This window comes from Danio rerio, chromosome 13 (genome assembly GCF_049306965.1).
Source record: "Danio rerio strain Tuebingen ecotype United States chromosome 13, GRCz12tu, whole genome shotgun sequence".
NCBI classification, from domain to species: domain Eukaryota; kingdom Metazoa; phylum Chordata; class Actinopteri; order Cypriniformes; family Danionidae; genus Danio; species Danio rerio.
In genome coordinates this window covers 34,010,888-34,030,000 of record NC_133188.1, presented here as the reverse complement: position 1 = coordinate 34,030,000, position 19,113 = coordinate 34,010,888, and the positions used below count along the sequence as shown (strand labels likewise).

General features: G+C 37.2%; 1 protein-coding gene and 1 long non-coding RNA gene across 3 annotated transcripts in view; one reads left to right on the top strand and one right to left on the bottom strand.

The window, feature by feature from the left end:
• Nucleotides 1-18,699, bottom strand: part of LOC137487412 (uncharacterized) — a 19,061-nt gene extending 362 nt beyond the window's left edge. Inside the window, exons 1-3 of the long non-coding RNA XR_011005976.2 lie at nucleotides 18,132-18,699; nucleotides 132-255; nucleotides 1-53 (exon numbers count right to left, since the gene is read on the bottom strand). The exon at nucleotides 1-53 is cut by the window's left edge and continues 362 nt beyond it. This is a non-coding gene — a long non-coding RNA (uncharacterized lncRNA). The remainder of the gene's footprint in view (nucleotides 54-131; nucleotides 256-18,131) is intronic.
• zcchc24 (zinc finger, CCHC domain containing 24) overlaps nucleotides 1-19,113 on the top strand; it is a 67,454-nt gene that overhangs the window by 10,888 nt on the left and 37,453 nt on the right. The window lies entirely within an intron of this gene.

The following is a 19,113-nucleotide window of genomic DNA, read 5'->3' as shown; positions in this document are numbered from 1 at the left end:
GGGTAAGCTGGTCCTCACTAAGGGTTTGTCCCGTCCAGAGCACCACAAACTCCCTGCCAACACAAACACAGAGGATTTGACTTCACAGGGCACAGCGGGACCTGTGATCTAAAGCCAGCGCTCAGACTCACATTCTCATGCATTCTCCCAGCGCACCGTCTACGTCTCCTTTCCCTTCCCAGCAGACCAGATGCAAGTGGGCCAAGCTAACCAGTGAGGGCAGGGGCAGAGTTTCAAATGCAGCCATCATAGGGACTGGTAAGGAATTGAGGAATGTCAGGATTTGGTTGAAAGCAGAGCATAGAGGCAGGAAGTGTGTTGGTTATGTATTTGGTGTGTGTGGTTCAGACTCATTTGTGTCACCTAGAGGAAGTGGTTCGGCCCTAGCCGAGCTCCACTGGGAGCGCTATTTAGAAATGAACAGCATTGAGTGGGACAGCTGTTTGAGGAGCTCTGCTCTGCTAGTGAGAGTTATGTAAACAAGCTCCACTAAACCGGGGAACAGTTTTGCCCTGTCATTCATTACCCAGAATTCCAGAGACCTCAAAATGCTGCGACTCAGCTCTACATGTTAAAACATTTCCGGTGTTTTTGTCATTTATTAGAATCAAATAAAGTAAAAACTGTTTTCTTTTTAACTGTTGGCCTAATTAAAATATGATTTCAGCTTGTGATTGCCAAAGCAATGTCTTTTTAGCATCATTACTTCATGATCTTTCAGAAAATATTCTGATATGACTATTTGCTGCTGTTTATTTGTTGCTTTCATTAATTTTTGGTTCCCTAATGGTTATTATGAACAATGTTTACAATTTTCTAATGTTTAGTTTTTAGTTTTGCTGCTGTCTTTCTCTCTCTTGTACACACACAAATATATAAATATATTCAATTAAATTCAAGTTTATAGCACTTTACACCATTATTATCCTTTATAATAATAGTTATACAAAAGGAGCACATTATTACTACATTACAGTCAAAATTATATGCACATGTTTTCAAATTTTTGTTTTTGTAGTTAACCGAAAAAATAACAAATATTTCCCACAAATTGAAATAAAATACCTTTTTAAATGCATATTTTTATTTGGTTGTGTTTATTTTAGTTGTATGGTTTTAACTTTACGGTACATTACAGTTAACTATAATAACCTTGATGATAATTTTTTAAAATTATAATAATATTTCACAGTATTGCTATTTTTACTGTATTTATTTCAATAAATAGAGAGTCCAAAAGCACAAGTCAACATAAGTTTACAACTATGAAAAAACATGGTTTGACCAACTGATGAAACATCGTTTTGTTATTCAGAGCTGTTCTGAGAAAATATCAGCGGCAGAGTTTGTAGAAACATGTTAACACGAGTACATGTTAACATGAGTCTATGGAAACAAGTTAACACGAGTCCACAACCACAGCAGAGAATATTTTGACTGATAAAGATATTAAAACAGACCCTTTCATACGTAGTCCTGAATAGCTCAGTTATATGGGTTCATTAACACTCATGCTGAACCTTTTGACTACACGAGTTTGAATTAAGTTGATGACATGTAAATTATAAATATTTTTTTTAGATTAATTTTGTTTATATACTGTTCTGCCACACAAATATTAAAATCCATAATGTTTACACTGACACCAAGTAATAAGAATTTTTATTTGGGATGGGCATTTTTTGTTGTGAAAAAGTGACGAATCTCCCAATCTGCAAAAGTGAATAGCTTACATCTGGAAAGGTACACCAGTTAACACGGTAACCAGTTAAGACACAACACCAGAACTGGAATTTTTTTTTGTATTGTGACACTCCTCTTAGAAAACCAGAATTTTAAATGAGTAAACAGGGGGCATTTACTCAAATAAGTAAATGAGAAAAGCTTGTTAAATGAGAAACAAATGAGCTTGTTTTTTCTATCGTGGACTGAATGGATGTAGTAAAGTAGGCATTTCATTCAGAAATATTGGGAAAAGGGTTTTAGAAGAGTTATTACAACCTGACAGACTTCTCCTGCTCACCATTTCTGTTTGTTGTCAAAACTGAGAGTTGAACCAGCGTGGTTAAGTATGTTAGCCATGCCCATTACCTCAAAATCACAGAATCTGATCATTTAATTGAAAACAAACAGGACGTGCATTTTCAGATTTCAATTAAAGATTAGAAGGTCAAACAATTTTTGGTAACACTTTATTTTGATGGTCCATTTAAGTAGTAGACTTTCTGCTTAAAATCTACTGATACCACTGCTTCAACAAACATTTAACTGACTATAAGACACTTTGCAAGTACATGTCAATTTACACTAACCCTAACCTAACTTATAATCTAATGATAATTAGTTGGCATGTACAGTAGATGCAATGTAACTTAAATTCAACAAATGAACCATCAAAATAAAGTGTGACCCATCTTTTTCTTTCTTAATGACATGCACAGATGAATTGTTCACCACAAAACAGGCAACGTAAGCTAACAAAATCAGATGGTTGGTTTTGATTTCTTGGGGACTTTAAACTCGACATTTGGTTGTGTATTACACCAGTTCAGTATCTAATTGTTACAGTTTATGACACTCGTTCTGTATCTACCCGCATACAGAGGTGCGATGGGATTTCCTCATGGAAAATGTGTGCGCTGGAATGCAGTTTGCAGAAGTGTAAGAGCCGCTGCATGTAAGCTCAGCTCGTGAGTCATGTCCTCTGCAATGCATCCCTATTGCCAATGCCCTTTTTTGTGTCACAGTCGCATAGTGACACTGGATGTCATTCACAGCAAGTGTTCTGACTCCCACCCTCGGCCTATCAATGTGAGTCTTGTTAGGAAATCGTCGAAACATGGTACAGGGTGCAGAAAAGAATGCCTTTTGTTGTTCAAAGAAATTACTACAGGGTCACAATCATGTTTCTGTCTCCTACTTGCATTTTCCCTGCTTTATCTGTTGTGTGAGGGGCAACACATGGGATGTTATGTAAGGATTTGTTCATCAAACCATGCTAGAAAACATTTATTAACATTCATTCATCCATTTTTTTGGCTCAGTCCCTTATCAATCTGGGGTCGCCACAGCGGAATGAACACCAACTTATCCAGCCGATGTTTTACTCAGCGGATGCCCTTCCAGCTGCAACCCATCCATGGAAAATATCCATACACACTCATTCACACACATATGCTATGGATAATTTAGCCTATCTAATTCACCCTAACCGCATGTTTTTTAAATGAATGATTAATGAACAGGAACATGGTTTGTGTGCATGTGTGTGTTTGTGTGGCCAATTTTACCTACAATTTGCAATATAAATTCAAATAAAAAGCTCAAGATGATTGAAATTAAATCTTGCACACTGTGACATGAGCTAAAGAGGCAATAAAAGCATTAATCATGGGTTTTGGTTTGACACTTGTTTGACAATTGTTTGTCACTATAACGTTCATGATAGGCCAACTGTTAAATTAGCAGGCAGCTAGCTCTCTGCAACTCTTACATAGTCACCCACTGAAGCTAAGTAGGGCTGTGCCCAGTCAGTACCTGGATGGGGGACCACATGGGAAAGCTAGGCTGCTGCTGGAAGTAGTGTTACTGAGGCCAGCAGGGGGTGCTTAACCTGTGTTCTGTGTGGGTCCTAATGCCCCATACAGCGGAGGGGACTCTATGGCCCCGTTTACACTAGTGTGTTTTAGTTTTAAAACGGCGTTTTAGAATAAAAACGATCCGCGTCCACACTAGCGTTTTACCCAGCATTTCTAAACTGCTCTCCGTCCACACCAAAACGCTGAAAACGCACATCACGTGACCACACACACACTCTCGGGCAAGCGCTGCAGCATTTCTACCCAGATAAGAGCTGTGCTGGTTGGACTGCTCATCAAGCATCTCCCGCTGGATCTAATCTCACTATATTTGTTAAACGTGATATTTAATTAATCTTGTTGTCTATATCTAACGACATTTTCCCAGACTTTGGTCTTTTGAATCGATTACTTGTTCACAGGTAACGTGTTTTGGCTGAGCGCAAAGATAATTTAATAATTAATGTAACAACGTACATTCTGTAAATTGACTGATCGCTTGCCTTTATTTCCTATAATGTATAAACTTATTGTGCGTTATACTTTCATAATGGCTATTATTGATTATTAAAACTGACCTTTAGCAAAGCAGAGGATACATTTTGTATTTTCAATGAAAATGAAAAGAGGCAGTGATGTTATATAGGCTCTGTTTTATTATAAATATGCATACAGTGAAGATGCAGCACGACGCCTCAGCATGTTAATAAGTTGTTAATATCAAAATGAAAATAGGCAGTTCCTTAAATCATGTTTTCATTTTATTTTTGAGAAAGTGCAACAACGTAGCCTAGATGATGTGAATAAGGTTATAAAGTACACTGTTACCTTTGAAGATTTACCGAACATGTCCTCGAGAGTTTGTTTTCCATATCAAACTTGCGAAGTCCGAACTTACAGGGAAATGATGCGAGACTGAACTGTGTGTGTAAGCTACTTAATATTGAGGAAAAGCCCCAATCAGATCAGAATCTCAGCAGCCCCGCCTTCGTTATCAGATGTCTCCGTTTTCCCCCATCCACACTAATAAGATGGAGCAGCAGCGTTTTAGAATGAAAAAGGCCTCTCCAGCGTTTTCGAAACGCTCAGTTTTAAAACGAAAACGCATTAGTGTAAACGGGGCCTATATTGCTCAGTGAGTGCTATCTTTCGGATGAGACATTAAACCGAGGTCCTGACTCTCTGTGGTCGTTAAAATGTTTTATTTAACCTCGGCGTACTGACCGGAATTTGCCCACTGGCCTCTGTCCATCATGGCCTCCTAAAAATCCCCATATCTTAAATGGCTTCATCACCCTGTCTCTTCTCCACCAATTAGCTAGTGTGTGGTGTGCGCTCTGGTGCAATATGGCTGCCATCACGTCATGTGGGTGGATGCTGCACACTGGTGGTGGATAAGGAGATTCCCCGCAATGTGTAAAATGCTTTGTCTAGAAAAGCGCTATATAAAATGTAAGAAATTATTATTTTTATTATAAAACTAACAAAAAAATGCTTTAGTGATTCATTGTCAGAAAAAAAGTGGAAAGAACATTATCACATTACATTGCAACATGTTGACCAGCTTGTAACTATAATAGAATAGAATACACTCTTAGAAATAAAGGAACAAATTCTGTCACTGGATGGTACTGTACCTTTTCAAAGGGTACATTTTTGTTCCTAACAGGTCCTTAAAGGTACAAATTGATACCTAAAAAGTACAAATATGTACATCATAGTCCATTAAAGATACAAAAGTGAACCTTAAATGTACAAAAGTCCACCCTAAAGGTACTAATGAAATGTTTAACTGTACGGTAAAAAAGTGTACTTTTTGAAAAGATACTACCCCAGTGACAGACTTTGTACCTTTATTTCTGAGTGTGTAGGATAAAATAGAATAGAATAGAATAGAATAGAATAGAATAGAATAGTTTGCTAAATATGTGATCTCTTGTACTGGTGAGTTAATTAACCCTCTAGCACAGAGATGTCCAAACTAGGGCCCGTGGGCCAAGCTGGCCCATGATAAGCTTTGATTTGGCCCACCAACCCATCTGGAAAGAGAATGATGGGAAACATTGAGGAGAATCCCTTTAACAGAGAACGTCATTTTGAATTTAATGTAGGCTAACCTTTTTGTCTATTTTATAGTTTTATAGCAAACTTTCAATTAAATGTTGTAAATGAATTGGAATTTTAATAATGCACAAACTGTCTCTCGGTGAATAGAGGACAATGCACATAACAACGTGACCAAACCAATGCAAAAGCTTGACTTGTATTGGTATTTGACATTGAACTCCATTGTGTAATTAATGGGATTGTTTTTGTTTTTACTGTAATAAGTTTTAAATGATACTGCAATTGGTTCATGTAAAGTTTTGTTATTTATTTATTTTTTTTAGGTAAATAAATTAGGAAACTACCCATGGAAGCTTTAATGTAATACAGTTTGGTATATTTACCTTCAGCCCACAGCCCTCAATCCAGTCTTGTTTTTGGCCCTTCATGACAAAAAAGTTGTGCACCCCTGCTTTAGCTTTGAATGGCACAGTTTCAGCTCACACAGCTATATATATATATATATATAAAACTTTGTCCCTTTGTTTTAAAAACACGGTTACCCTAAAGGTCAGTTTGCACATTCCTTATGACTGCTAAACAACACCACTTGTTTTTGACAATTTTGTCAGTAAATTAGTTGATAAGATTACCACTGTGTACCAAGAGTTTCAGTGATGAGGCAGATACAGTAGACTCAGCTGGAGTCTGTAGTCTTCATATCCTTTGATGGCAAAGTTGTAGATTCTCTTATGTTAATCAAAAACACATGGATGCCACTGATTTCATACAGAGCTCTCATTATTCTTTTGACATAATACATCTCTTGTTCAAATCGTAATCATGGTAATGGAATGTGTATATATAGCCTGCTTCGTCTTCCTCCAGTGTTCTGTTTTTGAGCTGCTTTGACAGTTGAAGCCTGTTTACTATTGAATTGAAATGCACTTATGTTGGTTTGTGGAGTGTTTAGGTTCTGAAATAGCCAGTATGGATTCTTATAATAAAGGTATGCAAGCTGTCACTGGGGTGATACCACAGACTGTAAAAGATATGGACATTGTATCTGTGATGTCACCCATGGGTTTCTGAAGAACATGAAAGAAGCTACAAGTAGGCGTGGCCAACCATCCCCATTTTGTTTGTGTGTAATCGCACCGACCAGGGGATACCAAACAAGGGCAAAGAGGCGGAGCTACAGACGCATGCTAGCATTTTGCTTAGACAGGATTTTCTTTGGGAGAAATGCTTCCCAAATGTTTTTCTACAAGAGGAAAGCGCAAATTATTTCCAAACACTTCCAATATAGTCTGTGTTAGTAAATGCAAGACTATTTATGAATTCCAGGCATAACACTGTTTAACAACGACTGTTCTATAGCCTACAGCTAATCAATCTGTCAAATTCTGGAGTGCATTTAAGTTCTAAAAAACAATATAACTGATAAATGATCTTAAATAAAACAAATACATTTATAGAGATGATAAATAAGTATATAATTTCACTCACCTGGCAAATGGAGGCAACGTGAATGGTTTGTGAGCACAATAAAGTGCCCACAGCATGACATATCATCTGATAGTTGTTAGAAATGATTTCAAAAAGCAACTGACTATGTAAAGCCACATAAAACAAAATGCATTGTATATGCTGCTTCAGCAGCTTATCAGCCGGAATCAGCTAAGGTGACGTGATGGCAACCAGCGAGACCTATAGCTGTCACTCAAGTGGCCATACCCTTAATTATGCAGACTTAATATAAACAAAACGGATGAGTTATAAAAGAAACATACCCCCCTCACAGTTGTCATGACGGGTAATATTAGCTATATGAACTAAAATTGTTCTTTGTACCAGGCTGTAAACACCTTTTTTTCTGCTGTAAAGTTGGCCATTTTAACATTGGGCTCAATAGAAATTTACTCCATTATGGAGCCATGACTAGCGGATTTTCGATGAATTGCAGTTTCAGTTTCTTTTGTATTTGCTTCATGAGGGAGAGCGGGAGGTTGAGGGAGTACACATTTTTACGTAAAAGGTGGATATTGGCATTATAACGGTACATTTTAGTATCTAGATATTTTATAAGGCATGCTCTTGTCCTGTTTATGTAATAATATAAACCTTTTAGGTATCAATACGGACCTTTAGGTATTTATTTGAGTGTACTTGTTTCTTATAGTGTTTTGTTTTTTAATATCATTAAATTTGCAGTTTGTGATGCAACTTTCATTAAAGTTTTTGAAAATAATACAGTTTTAGGTCCAATATTGAAAAGCCCACCTGAAATTTTTTTTTTTTAAATAGTTAAAAGATTTTATACAGTGCTTGGGTTTGTATATTTTTGACGCAAGTTTGTGTCAAAACAACCCACCATCATTTAAAATGCATATTGCCTTATGTTGCATGGTTTACTGTTCGGACCAATTAAGTCTATTGATTAAAGGTGGCAGAATCAACACTCCGGAGGCTCTTCTGAACAAATGGAGCCACAATCATCAGCAGCATGAAATCTACCCGAGCTCTTTCCTAGAACTTAATTACAACCAAAGCGAACACCTTTTTGCATGTTTTATTTCACAGAGCAGTTTGTCCGCCGCTGGTCAGAGCGCGTAAAGCTTTTATGATTTGTTGTTGCTGTTATCATTATATAAGATAGGGAAATTGTAAACATTAGCCTTGGGTTGTGTAATTTCATTTGACAAGAAACCTTTGTTTGAGACAAACTTCCATTACAACTGCTCTTGCCTGTGAAAAGAAAACACTCTGATGTAAGAGGCAATCACTGTGCTCTTAGGAGACAGTCACCTTCTCCGCAGTCTCTTGCTGAGATAATTACATAAACATGGCTCTAATAGGGAGCCAAAATGACAATGCATTTCCTGCTCCTTGATAGAAACAAATAAATAGCTGTAACCGCATACATAAGCAAGTCTATTTTCAATAAGAAACTGTGTCAGACCCGAGTAATGAGGTGTGAATGCATTGTTAAAATGCTTTATAATGTATGGTGTGGACTTGGTCATTTGACAGGTCTGAAAGCTAGAAAACTTTTAATGACTGTTTCAAAAGCCGTGATGTGGTATAAATCACAAGACTCATGGTCAAATATGTCTTTTGCTGGTTGGATTAAGTGTGCCTTTTGTTGTACGCTATATATCATCTTTATCTGTTTTTGGAACAATTAATCAGGAAGTTGTTTGCATCAGAAAAGAATTATGATCTGAACAAGAGTCTGAACAAAACAAGACATCAAACAAAGCTGGCAGTGTTTTATTATGATGTAAAACTGCCTTACAATCGATCTTTTAAAGTCTTCTTATAGTTTTAATCCAACCTAAACTGTTTGTCAGTTTTCAGATTTAGAGTTACCAACAACTTTCGATGGTTTTAGTTTTAAACTTTGCTTCACTTCATAAAAAAAAAAAAAAAATCTCTGTACTGCATGGATGAATGATGATTTGTCCCTATAGTGTGTGGATTTCCACATGTGTTAGTTAGATTCTGTGTTTGCATTAGACAGGGATCATATACTGTAAAATACTTTTCAGCGTAGTACTGACATTTACTGCTATTAAAGACAACCAGCGCCAAAGTTGGTCTGCAGAGATTGATGTTATTGTACACAAATTGCACTAAGTAAATGAATTTGAGTGCAATGTTGGTTCAGAAATCTGTTTGCATTCATGTTTGTCCAGAGCAGCTGCTCAGTGTTTCTCACAGCCTGTCATCCTGCAGTCCTGGGAAAAAAGCAGTGTGATGTTGCAATGCAGATGTAGTGCTCGCATTCAAAACATGTGTTTTGGTTGTTGTTTTTATCGTCATGCACAATAATAAACATTATTTGAAGGTAATGATTTAACGGAATTAATTCTGTTACTTTTAAATAAGTCTATATAATTGCTACTTTTCCTTTATCGTGGTTTTTACAAATGCTTTTCACACTAGTTCTTTCAAGTAGTCTTTCCTTGGGGAACCAAAACTCTTGTAAATTCTGTTTACTCTTTAAAATAACAGTTTCAACAGAGGGTTTTCACAGTGACTTAATTCCAGAAGACCTTTTCTTTGAACAGCTTTTAAATGAATCATTTTTTTGCTTGACAATTTCAAGAACCTTTTTCCACTAAGATCCTTTTGTGAAAAGATTCATGGATGTTAAAGGTTCTCCTTGGGGCCATCTATGCCAATGATTGAAGAATTTTAAACATTACGTACATTTGGCTCAATACAATATATATGCTCACCGGTCACTTTATTAGGTACACCTGCTCATTAACGTAAAATTCAATGCATTTATGCATGTGGACATGGTCAAGACGATCTGCTGCAGTTCAAACCGAGAATGGGGAAGAAAGGTGTTTTAAGTGACTTTGAATGTAGCATGGTTGTTGGTGTCAGACAAGCTGGTCTAAGCTTTTCAGAAACTGCTGATCTACTGGGAGTTTCACACACAACTATCTCTAGGGTATACAGAGAATGGTCCCAGTTCTGTGGGCGCAAATGTCTTGTTGATGCCAGAGGTTAGAAGAGATGGCCAGACAGGTTCGAGCTGAAAGAAAGGAAACAGTAACTTAAATAACCACATGTTACAACTGAGGTATGCAGAAGAGCAGCTCTGAATGCACAACACGTCCAACCTTGAGGATGATGGGCTACAACATCAGAAGACCACACAGGGTGCTACTCCTGTTAGCTAAGAACTGGAAACTCAGGCTACAATTCGCACAGGCTCACCAAAATTGGACAATAGAAGATTGGAAAAACTTTGCCTGATCTGATGAGTCTCGATTTCTGCTGTGACATTCGGATGGTAGTGTCAGAATTTGGCATCAACAACATGAAAGCATCCTATCAATGGTTCAGGCTGGTTGTGTAATGAAGTGGGGGATATTTTCTTGGCACACTTTGGGCCCATTAGTACCAATTGAGCATGGTGTCAACGCCACAGCCTAGCGTTGTTGCTGACTATGTCAATCCCATTATGACCACAGTTTACCTATCTTCTGGTGGCTACTTTCAGCAGCATAACGCAGTCACCAGTTCTCAATCCAATATAGCGCCTTTGGGATATGGTGGAACAGGAGATTCGCATCATAGATGTGCTGCCAACAAATCTGCAGAAACTGCGTGATGCTATCATGTCAATATGGACCAGAATCTCTGAGGAATATTTCCAGTACCCTGTTGAATCTATGCCACAAAGGATTAAGGCAGTTTTGAAGGTAAAAGAGGGTCCAACTAGGGACTATTCAGGTGTACCTAATAAAGTGACCGGTGAGCGTATAAAAAAAGCTATATTTTTTTCCTCATTTTAAGAATCCTGAAAATTCCTAATAAAGCCATGTTTTCACTGTCCGTACATTTAGAGAAGTCCTTGTCAGAAATTGGAAACAGTCAGCTGACGAAGGCCAGCACCAGGGAGAGCACACTTAGCACACTTCCTCAAAACGGAAATCAAAGTAAAAAAGAATATGAAAAGCGGGTTTCCTGCCAGCTGCTTTGTGTTCTGTGCACAGAGAATAGCACTCTTCCTTTGACTTTTGCTGATACAACTGCAAACAAGCCTCCCACTTTCTGGTCTGTTGATGTCCCTTTTACACGAGACCTTTGTGTCAACAATCAAAGGAGGTTAATGATAACATCAAGTGAGAGTTGCGATCTGTTGTCATATTGAGAATTCAGAAAACCACAAATGTCACTTGTATTCTGCTTCAGGCCTGTTCCGTTTCTTCTTTTATTTTTAAAACATGTCCTCGTCAAAAAAAAGATTCATGAGGCCAAATTAAAGGGCACAATAGCTTTCTCAGTCTTAAAAAGACTCTTTAAAACAATCACAGAGATTCCTGTTTTATTACTCGGATAAAAAGACTAAGATGTTCAACCCTTCACCAGAGTTTTGCATATAATTATTTCATAAATCCATTGTAATTATATTTTCATTAACTTTTATTTGTCCAGAATCCTTCATAAGATTTCAATCATTTCTCAGTGAGAGGTTGTGGTCATGTCTGGTCCGCTGAGTGCAAAAGTTAATGAAAGAAAACAAATATAAGAAGTGGATGTCAACACTAATATTATACAAACTGCTACCAAAACGACATGACAAACTTTGTTATTCGCAGTAGACTTTTGAAAATGTTTAGGAGAGCAGCAAGTGTTACTTTATCTGGGATGTTTTTGATGAAGATGTGTTCACCCAAATATGAGAAGCAAAAAAAAAAAAAAGAAAGAAAGAAAATACAGTATATAATATGTAATTTTGTTACATATAAATTTTTTGTTAAATACACTCACCGGTCACTTTATTAGGTACACCTGTCTAACTGCTTGTTAACGCAAATTTCTAATCAGCTAATCACATCTCAATGCATTTAGGCATGTTGACATGGTCAAGATGATCTGCTGGTTCAAGCTGATAGAAAGGCAACAGTAACTCAAATAACCACTCGTTACAATGAAGGTATGCAGAAGAGCATCTCTGAATGCACAACACGTCAAACCTTGAGGCGGATGGGCTACAGCAGCAGAAGACCACACCGGGTGTCACTCCTGTCAGCTAAGAACAGGAAACTGAGGCTAGAGTTCGCAAAGGCTCACCAAAATTGGACAATAGAAGATTGGAAAAACATTGCTTGATCTGATGAGTCTCAATTTCTGATGCATTATTTGTGTCAACGCCACAGCCTACCTGAGTAATGTTGCTGACCATGTCCATCCCTTTATGACCACAGTGTACCCATCTTCTGATGGCCACAGGATAACGTACAATGTCATAAAGTGCGAATCATCCCAGGCTGGTTTCTTGAACATGACAATGAGTTCACTGTACTCAAATGGCCTCCACAGTCACTAGAACTCAATCCAATAGAGCACCTTTGGGATGTGGTGGAACGGAAGATTCGCATTATGGATGTGCAGCTGACAAATCTGCAGCAACTGCGTGATGCTATCATGTGGATATGGACCAAAATCTCTGAGGAATATTTCCTTGTTGAATTCATGCCACGAAGGAATAAGACAGTTCTGGAGGCAAAAGGGGGTCCAACCCAGTACTAGCAAGGTGTACCTAATAAAGTGGCCGGTGAGTGTATACTGCATAATGCACAGTTGGACCACTGCCTACGGTTGTTAATTCATGGGATCATTGTAACGAAAATTAAAGTTATGAAAGTTGTGAGAAATTTTAAACCAATCACATGCAAGACTACTCAAAAGTTAATTATCATTACATAAGTCAAGTTGAAACATGCACAATATATGACAACAACAGCAAAAACAAGTCATATCTTTGTTTTATGTTCTGAAAAAGTAACACTATCCCTTTAACTTGCTCTAGGCAGTTAGGATTTCTCCAGTGGTTAGTCACAGGAAGTCACCTTCTGAATTATTGTTCAAAGTCACTGTTGTGTGCCACTAACCTTTAAACCATCAACAAAGCCACCATAAACCTGCACAAGGTCATTGGTATTGTTGCCAAGAAGTTGTTTGTTGTTACAAGACTACACACGACCTACAAGTTCCTTTGATTACATTGTACCAGCCTAATAACTTCAGCAAAATGACCATTTGTTTGTCCTTATCTAACATGGAAACACATCCTGCCCAGCTTAGGAGAACAGATAATGTACTGCCATGAGCTCATCTCCTATCATAAACAGATAACCCACGCGGATCCATCCCTGTTACTGGAGTCACTGGATTCCAAACTGAATGCCACCGCTCAGATTTTGACCTCAGGATGTAAAAGGGGCCGATGGCTCTTTATCTTCCATTCAAAGCGAATATTACTGAGGCCTAACTAGCAGCGTTCAAACTGGCACACGAGCACAGTAGATGGTGTCAGAGAAATAACACAGCGAGCTTTGTGTTCAGTTCTGAATCAGGACCGTCAGGAAGGGCCTAGTGCTGGGAATGGCCGATGTTAATTAAGGGTCCCATTGTTTGTCTTTAGGATCCCCAGACGAAGGGGTCAGGAAGTCAGCTCGTATTGTTCACCCAGTGGGATGCTGACTACAGCACTAGTGGGGACCACAGAACTTTTTTTTTTTTTTGTCTCCTGCTTTTTAATCACAGTACAGGCAATCTCCTGTTGGACAGATCTTGCATTAGAGGCTGTTATTATTGCGGATCAGGAAAGACAGTCAGCTTTGTCGAGAGGGAGTCTGTAACTTGACAGGATATCATTCTGCATCCTGAAAATTCATTGGAGAGGATTATTTGACTCTGAAATGTTAAAGCCTGATACTCAAAAGCTCTCTTACAGGCACAATATCTCATTTTTGCATTGAACTATCCAAAGAACCACTAGAACAATTTGATATATTTTTGGTAACATAAGCTCTTACAATACATTATCTCAAATGTTTCCATCATGTTTACTGTTAGAAAACTCAGTGTTTTTTTCAATGACAATAGCATCATACACTAGCTGACAAAAGTCTTGTTGCCTATCCAAATTTTAGCAACAACAAATAATAACTTGACTTCTAGTTGATCATTTGGTATCAGAAGTGGCTTACATGAAAGGTAAAGTAATATTTAGTAAAACATACAGGTAATTCAAATTACCGATCTGATTTTGGGATAAGCAATAAAACAAGGATCAATGTTGATATTTCCAATGTTGTTGTTTTTTTTTAACTGCCCTTGACCATTTGTTATCATAATGATGTGATGATGTCATTGAAGTATTTACAGTGGGAATTGGCATTTTTCCTTGCATTTTGTTAAAGAAATTCAGACTGGATTTTCTTTCTCCTATGTATTTTTTAGCTCTAGCTTACTTCTTCCTCCTTTTTTTATTTATCTTTCTTAAATCTTATTTTTCTCTTTCTACATTTATCTATTTTTTATATATATTTTATTTGTTTATTTGGCAGGGACAGTATGCATGAATTAGCATAGCTGAAATCCAGCAGAATTGACCAAAAGGCTATTTTTCTATCCAATGTCCCTGGACAGATGATAAAATTGTCACCCTAAAAATGACACATTATGACACATGCATTATTTGTTTATAATGTATCTAAACAAAACAAAAACCTAAAACACCAACAATATTTAAAGGAGATAAGAGTTAAAGAAGAAACATATTTAAACAACAAATCATTAAGATCATCAACACATTTCTGCAATTAAGTTTTGTTTTTATAATAAATAACTCAATAATCAATTATTTAATTATCCATCTCGCTGAACTGTATTGTAATGTTCAGCATTAAAGATCATGATGGCAATTATGACATTGTAATATTTACAAAATTTGGAATTGGTCTTTATTGTTGCTATACAGAATGCATTATAAACTATTATTGCATTTTACTCTATTAGTCTGCTTCTTCTTCGTCTTAGTCAATAACGAAGCACGTTCATTCATTCATTCAATCATTCATTCATTCATTCATTCATTCATTCATTCATTCATTCATTCATTCATTCATTTATTCATACAAGCACATTCACATGACCTCTAATGTTATTCTTTTTTTTTTATAATTGCAAGTAACCATACCCTTCAGTTAAATATAATCATTCATCATTCAAGTGGTTGACTCTTTCCTAACACTATAAAAATGTCATCTTGGGACTAAATGAAAGTGAACTTTTATTTTTGGATTTGCGGTAGAACACTTTGCCTACATGTTATTGTTTCTTGTTTGTTTAGATGCAAGAAATGACTTCTAAACTTGTAAGAATGACAAGAGTTAAACCCATGCTGTGGTGGACCACTTCTTGAGCCTGGCACAAAAGACTTACAAAAGCGACGAGTGTTGTAGCGAGCTGGAAGGCCTGTGTTGAGTCACTGTGGCGGCTGGAAGGGCTCAGGGAAGTAGTGGGGGTGTGAGGGAGAGAATGACTGAGGGGGGAAGGGCAGTATGGGAATGTTTTTACAGTCTGACCTGTGATCTTCCTTCCATTCTGCTCAAGTCCTTTGCTGACACGCTGAATCTGTCTGGTTCCTGGTCCTGCAGCAGCCCCCCCCCCCCCCCCCCCCCCCAAAAATGTAGTAACTTAATCACATCTAAATGTCTTTGAATTTGACAAAATATAAAACCCAATAGGATTGTTTTTAAAGATAGGCAGTTTTCGAAATAGGTTTGCTGTTGTAAATGACATTTCTGGATGTCAGATATGGTAGGACAGACTCATGGTAACTATCCACTTTTTTTCCCTATGCCCCATGATGCTTTGAACAAGTTATGTAACTTCAGCTAAACCGTATACAATCAGTGACTGCCAACAAACTTGTTTGAAGGTTTGCTCTTAAAATACATTTATAATTTGCAAAAAGAGGCGACATTATTTTTCACCCCTTAACAAGCATAAAAAAATAAGCATAAATGTGTCAAATTTGACAAATTACTGTCTTCAGACTATAACAATCCTGAAAGCTAAAATAAGTTTGTCAGCATCATGTACATGTTAAATATTACTGTATATCCATCACAAATGGAACAGTGATGGATATTTTAAAATGCTTTTATTTTAGTTTTTTTTTAAATGTTCAGCAACTTTTTAAATATTCTATTATTTTTTTTTTATGAGGATTAGAAGTGAAAAAAAAACATTGTCACATTAACTAGTCTTATATTATTTTCCTGAAGATACAAATATGATGGAATAAGTATGACAGAAATGCATTTCATTCTGAAGAGTAGGACTTTTTTTTTTTAAACACCATTAATATTAGAAACAATGGGCCCTATCAAACACCCGGCGCAATAAGGTGCAAGACTGTTTGGAACGATTTGTTACTATTTGCAGACCAGTGCATCTCTAGTTTTCACGTTTTGCTCAATGTTGTTTAAAAGGCAAATCCATTTGCACCACTTTGTGAACATAACTGGTCTAAAATAGAGGTGTGTTAAGGCGCGTCGTTGGCGCGTTGCTATTTTGAGGAACTGAAATAGACTGCACCATTGACCATCTAAAAGCAAGTCCAGTGCAGAGCGTGTTAGTTATGCACATGTGTGGGTTCAAACGCTTAAACATTGCTTAATATACTCAGGATGTACAGCAATACAGAAATATCTTTAAATATAAAAAAATTAAAGGATTAATATGTTACAAAAATGATAATTTTCTACATAAATATAAAAACCACTGCCTCCATGCCTTCCTTCACCTCGACGGGCTTTTTTCAGTTTATTCATGACAATTTGCATTTGTATAATATTATTATTAGTAGTATTTATTATATGCATATAAATATTTTTTTTAAATAAAAAGAAGTTTAGATTTGTCTAGCTGTTGGGTTTTGGAGATTTATGCATCACTATATAGGACATAAGAATAGGATAAGTGTTTGGATATAACTCAGTTTTTTGACCACACTCTTTAATTATTGTTTATTTATTTGTTTGCTGGAAATTAGAACTAAATTTAGAAATAGTTTTGAAACAAATCTTTGTGTTTAACAAACGAAATATAAAGGCTAATGGCTGTCTTCATTGGAGTGCGTACAACACCATTTCAATATACACGAAAGTAAAAGAGTAAAAAGTAATAAAGAGTAAAAAGTAGTAAAGAGAAAGTAAAGAGGCCGAATGTAGGAGGCTCGTTCTTTATCCTCGCGCTGCAGAGGCGCACTTGCTAGTGAAACATTCAGTTTTTCCTCTTACAATTCCGCCATGTAAATAGCAAATGCACCATGCTGCGACGCAACTGACTCATAAACGGAATGTGAGATGAGACTCTGATTGCTTTAGTGCACATTATGCTCAAAACACACCCGTAACTCATTAAGACAATAAACACAACCCTGTTAGACCATTCCCTGTGACACAGAGTGTATTTTTCTGTCCTTAAAATAGAAAAAGTGGACACGCTCAATGCTTTTGCATCGTGCGCTTTAGACTTTGCACCTATATTGTTAAAATAGAGCCCAGTATGTTACAGTCAGTTTGAATGAAACATCCTTAACCTCGATGTGCCACCTATATAGCCACTAAAAATCTCTGTAACTAGCAAATAGTTCTTAGTCATTTGTTTGCAGATTTAGTTGTATATTATATTATTTCTTGCTCTCAAAAAATGTATAACTACTATACATTTCAGGGCTAATTTACTGTATGTACATTTCTCCTGAGATAGTATATGTAATTTTACTGCTGGTTTGTGTGTGTGTGTGAGAGAGAGAAAAACTGGCCGGCTATCTGAGAGAAGACAGTGAAACAGGCTGAAATGTAAACAGATAGAGCTTATCTCCATGGCTGGAGACATAACAGACAGCCCTCTCCTCTGGACACGACCGAGAGCAGATCAGCCGAGGGACGACATGAGTTTACATGGATATTTACTACACAATAAATCCCTTGCCGTTATCACAGCCTAGTCAGATAAACAGCATGATGATGCAGCAACAAACCGCACTATAAAACGACTCAGGAAAACAAATATGCATTTCAGCTCAAGAGAAAACATCATGGAAAAACAGTGGTGCAATGTTCTTCTTCACTATGTCAACCATGTGCTCTGAAATAAGATGGAAACATTTAGATACATTACCTCGATCTTTTTACACACAAGCCAGGCAATCAACCTGCTCATGTCATTCATTGCCACGGTAACTTAATCCCATTTTGCAGCTGTACAAGTCGTTAAGGTTAGCCCGGTTGGCACAGAGATCCTTGGGAATTGGGTTTTTGACCATTGCAGATAGCAAGGATCTCTTGCATGTGAAAGTTTTGAGGGACATTTTTAAGACACAATCGCTATCTGGAATGAGGCTGTGGAGGGTTTTGTTTCATAGGCTGTGGCAGCAGATTCAGTTTGTGAAAAACCGTTTCCCCGACACCATTCGATACACTCCACAATTCCCATCTCCTGTGTCATCCATTTTCAAGGACCACACGCCGCACTAAGATGATGAATCTTACATGCGAAATCAAAGTCAATCCGAACCAATTTATAGAAACATCAGCCTTATCTGCGAGAGATATTCTGCCAGTGCCAGCTAGTGTTAATGCGAACCCCGAGCATTTTTTCCTGTGAAACCGAATACATAGAAAACATTTATCTACAGATCAGGCCAAGAGAAAAACCTCCTCCTGAGAAACCAAAGAACACAATGTGCTCATTCATAAATACGACTCCCACCCCAACTCTTTTCAAGTACAACACCAATTTGAAACTGTTAGTCCAGATTCGGTTTTATTAATAACATAGTTAAAATAATGTTTTGAGAGATTTTAAAGGGTAATCAAGGCTAAGAGATTTCAGACACGATTCATATTAGTTTGCTGAAATATGTAAGCATGCACTGGTTTGGTTTAAGGGATGGAGGGCTTACTATACCTGTGACCGTTTGCTTTCAGCTTGAGAATGATGTTATTGATCATGAATTTTGCTATAACACTGTTCTCAGAGCTGATTGACATGAAGCATCGCCATTATCCTGATTGTGAAATTGATATCAGATCGTTTGTTTCACTTTTCCTCTGATGGACTTGTACAAACTGCCTTAGTTCTGTGTGGTCTAAGGATGCCA